Below are 6,257 nucleotides of genomic sequence, written 5' to 3' on the forward strand. Positions count from 1 at the left end.
GCCACAAAGCAGCTGCACTGCCAAGTGTAAATATTAGTAAATAGTTATTTATAACATAACTAACGGTTTGAATGCTAAAATCGAGAAAATCAGGAAATTTCTCATCTACTTTTTATTATTTAAGGCATAACTTCTTGAGGGATCTGACCTAAAGCTCGCGGTTTTCAGACGTTTATTTTTAGGTTCTGAGGAATGAAACGACAGGTATTAAATAAATGTGCCAATTACCAAATGCAAGAAAACAGGAACAGTCCAGCGCCTTCGTCTTGGTCTGCAGGCTGTATCGGAGACACAGCCGCTAAATTTAAACGTAGAATACGTGGTATGGTTAAGAGCACATCCAAGTCAAAAGCGAAAGCACACGCTAAGAAAAAATATCGATAACAAAATCGATAAAAATATCGATAGCAAAATCGATAACAAAATCGATAAAAAAATCTATTACAAAATCGATAAAAATATCGTAAAAAAATCGATTACAAAATCTATAAAAAATCGATTAAAATCTCGATAACAAAGTCGATAAAATATATCGTTTATTATATCGATAAGTTCCCAAAATATCGATAGCAAAATCAATAACAATATCGATAAAAATTTCGATAACAAAATCGATAAAAAATACCGATAAAATATCGATTTTATATCGATAAGTCCCTAGAATTCCGAAAATCTCTAAAATCCCGAAATAGTCCCCAGATTGAGTCTCTATCTATATCCTTTTCTCTACAACTACCTTTATTTTAATCTTTCTTCCTCTATCTTCATCTATACTTGTATCGGTATCTTGATCCTCATATTTTTCTTTATATTTATTTTTGTTTTTACTTTTATGTTTATCATATTCTTCATCTACATATTCCCCTTCACTTTGGCCTTTTATAAATATTGTCCCATTCGTTATTCGAAAGCCGAAATACCTACACACTAGGGCAGGTCAATTTGTATGGATCGATTTTTTTCGACATTGTTCCTAGCATTTTCGGATTCTTCAGAAAATTCTAAGAAAAAAATTCCTCCAGACCATAGCTCTAAAGTCAATTTCGAGCCTGCGCATTTTTAAAAGAAGATATCTTATATATAAAAATGAATTGCTATCCGTTAGCCTCGCTAAGACTCGAAAACAGCTTGATCGATTTGAATATTTTTATTTTTTTGGTTTGTTTTTCATAATATCCGGATGATTAAAACCAGAAAAAATAGAGAGTTGCCACCTGTTTAAAAATTTCAATATAAGTAAATTAATTACATAAATTAGATATTGCAATATGGGTGTCAATAAAAAGAGGTTATGAAGGCTTACAGGCGAAAATATTTTTGAGGGGGGTTTAATTAAATGAAATTGATAACATAAATTAAATATTGCAATATGGGTATCAAATTAAAAAGGTTTAAGAAGGCTTGCTACTGAAAATATTTTTGTGTCGAGTTGCCACCAATTTCGAAAATTTAATTCAATTAAGTTAGTAAGATAAAGTATGTATTATAATATAGGTGTCGAACGAAAAGTATTTGAAAAATTATTGATTAAGAAATATTTTCTATAGGCCTGCCACCTACCTGAGCGGTAAAAACTAAAAGCCATACTCGCAAATATTATTCAAAGCTTTTGAGGCTCGCATCAATGTGGAATACTGTAACTCCGTCAAGTTAGTGTTTATTGATGGCAAACAAAGTACTATCATGTTTGGCAATGATATCACCCCACTTAGCCTCGATATAAAAAGAGAACAAAAGCCGAAGTATTAGCCGAAGCGGTTCATACAAATGTTCCACAATTGAAATAACAAAAAAATATGGCCTACGACTCTTTTATAGAAGCTGTGGACACTGGAGTAAAATTTAAAACAAAACCGACTTCAATTCTCATATACAAATTTAAGAGTACCGTTATTTTCTTCATGGCCCAATTATCGGATCTACACTCAATTAGTAGGAGACTACCTCTGAGGAACCACCTTTCCTTTCAAAAATAATTATAGAAAACGGATAACGTAGTCCAAAGTTACGCGGTAACATACAAAAAAAAATATTCCGACGAATTGATAAAATATGCAGATTAATATTTAATAAAGTGTTACGGATATATTTTTTTTAATACAAACCTGTGCTTGGGAGTTTATTGATACGAAAAATTAATTTCAAATATCTATTTTATATTTAAAGAACCGCAAGATTGCACTACAAAGCAAATTACATATTTTTTACTATTGTAACGGGAGAAGTTACTGTATGTAGTTTTTTATATGTACAGTGTCCAACAAAAGTTTTGGCACAGTAAATTTTCGCATTACATATATGCAAAATTTTTAATTTATTTCCGATAATTTTTTATGAAAACATAGTTCATACTACACTAAAACACATAAAAATCAAATGTGAAAAACTCAGGAAAATTCAATAAAGCTGCATACTAATTTGCAATTTTATATTCAGATTTTCAAGCAACTTCAAACCTTTTCTAAAAAATACTTTGCCTATATTGCGAAAAATTTACTGTGCCAATACTTTTGTTCGTTACTGTAAGTAAATAAACCCTTAACTTTAAAAAACCAAATATTATATATTACAATATTTCAAAATTATTTTTCGAATCATAAATTTTTTTATGATTAACAATGTATTTATATTTTTTTTTTTTGGTTTTAGATCCTTTTTGCTTTCAACACGAGGTATCTTTTTTCTAATTTCTATTGTCATAGCCATAACTCCCTCTCTATTTTTATCAATCAATCAATCAATCAATTTTATAATATTTTTCGACATTTTTCCTAATTACAAGTAGAGCTTTGTAAAACTTTTATAACACCAAATGTTTATCAAGCTTGGGATTTTATGTTATCCGGGCAGGCTTATTAATTTAGCCAGAGAATATGTTTTCTTTATTAAGTTTACCCAGTTACCCATTTTAAACTGCTACCTGTACTGTATCAGCGGTTAAAACTTGTTAAATTTTTATTTAAAATTTTCGGTAAGGAATAAGCGAGTGGATGAAAAATATATAAACCATAAGAACGGCCCATATATACATATGTATATGAAAGAATACACACATGCGACGACTCTGGCCATTGTGTGTCACTCCTTTAAGTTATAGTTATTTTTTTCTTATTGTATTAAAAAAATAACGTTCGTAACACTTTAGTAAATATTAATCCGTATATTAACTGAGTATATATTAAAGACTAGAAGATGACCCGGTGAACTTCATATTATCTATAATTTATTTGAATTTAACTTTGATCAATTATAACAAATCTTCAAAATGCAATACAGTGAGATCACTAATACTGCTGTTATAGCTGATAAAAAATTCCACACCTATAAGATATGCCACGCCCCTTTTTACCAACTCATTTATATACATATATCTTTCCATAAGCACCTACCATAGGTATCTGTGCATTTCAAATTTCGAGTTCATGTGACTATAATTCCGAAGTTAGAGCTGATTAAAAATTTTCACTATGGGAGGTATCCCTCATTCCCCTCCCCCCCTTGGCGAGTTTCAATTTTTTTACCCTATTATAGGTCCAGGAGTCATGGCAATGCTTTGGCAAAATTTTATTCGATTCTGTACATCCGTTCAGGCTGCAACCTGGTACATACATGCATTCCTACTTCCACAAATATACATATAGTAGATTTGCTTTGAAGCGCCATCTTGCGGTTCTTTAAATAAAAAATAGATATCAGAAATGAATTTTTCGTATCACAAAACTCCCGAGCACAACTCTTTATTACAACAAAAAAAACATTCCTAACACTTTAGTAAATATTAATCTGATTATGGACTTAGTATTAATTAAAAATATTTTCTTTTAAAATTGCGCAGGCTCGAAATTGATTTTAGAGCTATGGTCTAAAGGGCTTTTTTTCTTAGAATTTTATGTAGAATCCGTATTTGCTAGGAACGATGTCGAAAAAGAAATTGACCCGCCCTACTACACACACATACTTTTTGTCTCCTTCTCTCACTTCCAACGCATGCACGTGTTTGCAAAATGATGAGGAAGTGATTTTGTATTGAAAATTATTTATGCCCATATATTTGAATCAAATAAACATACTTAGAACATATCAACCAATACTTCCCATATACCAAATGAAAGGAAAGAAATTGAATTTTTGACTAAAGAAAACAAAAGCAAAATCATTCGAGCGGTTTTCGAGCATTTTGGAAATAAAAATTGCAAATTTTTTCAACAATTGTTTGCATTAAAATGCTCAATATTTGTTGAACTTATCACCCCTATGCTGTAATCCGTCGTAGATTCGATTTTTCTACGAATCGTAAAATTGGTATGCTGGAATCCGCGTTGTCGTATCGTAATTTCGAAATTCGTAGGCCATCTTCGAAATTTGTAATGTTGGTATGCCTGAATCCGACGTAGCTGTCATTTTTATGTATTTGTCGGAAATTTTGTTTGAATAGCAACTCGTGTCGGAGCGAAACAAATTGTTTTAAAATATCAATAAAATAAAGTGTGTAAACGCAAAAATATGTATGTAAGTTGAAGTGGGAATAGAAAAAAAAAGTATTATTAAATGTTTACAAAATTATCAGATCGGAGATAACGACAAAACGCTCGCAATACGAAAAACTGGTGGAATGCATGAGCGAAAGGCCGGACATTGGTCGAGGCTTTGTAAAAGGAGCTAAAGAGGATGTGGTGGAATTTTGGGAAAGCGTTACAAGAATTAAAGCGACAAAATATCTAGTGAAATGGAGGCCCTTAAAAGGAGGAAGCTTACATTTTATCATTTAAGCTAAATGGATCAGAACATTCTCCTTTGTATATTAGCAACTGTTAGCTGTTCTTCCTCCTGGGGCAAAAGTGCACCGGCCACTGAATCCTTTGTATTCTACTTAATTAAGGAAAAGTCTTTTCAAATAATGATTAAACTAATTTTTTTTTAATTTCACTATTCACTTGCGATTTTATTTATTTTGATTTGTTTCTGTCAAAGCAGCTGATTAAGAACTTACAGCATACGGTTGTATATAAAATTTGCACACGATAACATTTCTATTGCTCTAAATAACCTACATATTTCCGAAAATGAAAGTTTGACGTGCAAATCGTAAGTTTTCTAGAGCACTTTAAAGGCTCAAAATTTACCCCAAAATGAGCCAATATTTGCGCTTTGTTATACTAGAATTGAATGGGCTAAAAAACTGCGTACTCAACTTTTTTCTAAAGAGTGTAAATAAAGAGTGCAATACTTGAATGCGATTTTGCGGAATTTCCTTTAATTTTGCTCAAGGTTTAGAACTCTGATTTTGGGGGTTTTTGTTGTAGAATTAACCATATTTTTATAAAAAATTTACGAAAAATAAAATATTTAAAACATATTTGCCGGTATTGTAAAAAATTCGCTGTACCTAAACTTTATCACTGTAGGTTGAGAAGTGATAAATTATGGAAAAAAATGGTGCTGCTATTTTGAAAAAAAAAATAATAATTAAAAATTATTTAAATATCCCCATCTCAAAAGATTTCCCCATATGATTTGGTCTAGAATACAAAGTTACCATCCCTCTCTTGCTTGGAATGAAATTTCATATAAAAATATAGGGCTTTAAATATTTAAAGAATTTTAATAAGAGGTTCCTTAATCAAAAATGCATTTCGGAAGAGATGTCCGTCTCTGTGTAGTATCGGCAACTTTTCATAGAGATTTATTCCTCTGCAAAAATCGTTGGACCATGTGGTATATTTGTGCCATATTCGAGTACTTACAAAATGCTCCTATGTAATGCGGTTATTGTTACCTGATCATTGCTCGTGTTTTAACGATCGTAACCCCTAAACGTTGTTTACTGGGCTGTGTTGCCAAGTGGTAGGCACTCCTTGGAGTAATCCCTTGGAGCAGTTGTGTGCTACTCTGATGTAATGCAGAGCTGAAATATGTGGTCCTGCCCTAGCTCTTCTCAATATTAATCGGAACACAATTATTATATACATTTTGGTTCATTTTGGAGTACTCTTTGACCCCAAAGGAAGTGCTCTTTACATGCGTGCATGGAGTAGTCACGATTTTTGCAGGGTCGTAGTGAGATACATACTTATGCAAGTATATGTACTTATAAGTAAGTATGCACACATACTACATGTGCGAACTAGGGATGTTGCGAATATGGAATTTTAGACATCCGCATTCGCATCTGCATCGCATCAGTATTTTTAAGAAATAATTTAGTGGAGTAAATTAGGTCATTCAGGTAAATAAAAATGGAAAATTTAGTAATTTTT

This window comes from Rhagoletis pomonella, unplaced genomic scaffold (assembly GCF_013731165.1).
Source record: "Rhagoletis pomonella isolate Grant_MI unplaced genomic scaffold, Rhpom_1.0 Rhpom_scaffold_00002, whole genome shotgun sequence".
In the NCBI taxonomy this organism is placed as follows: Eukaryota; Metazoa; Arthropoda; class Insecta; order Diptera; family Tephritidae; genus Rhagoletis; species Rhagoletis pomonella.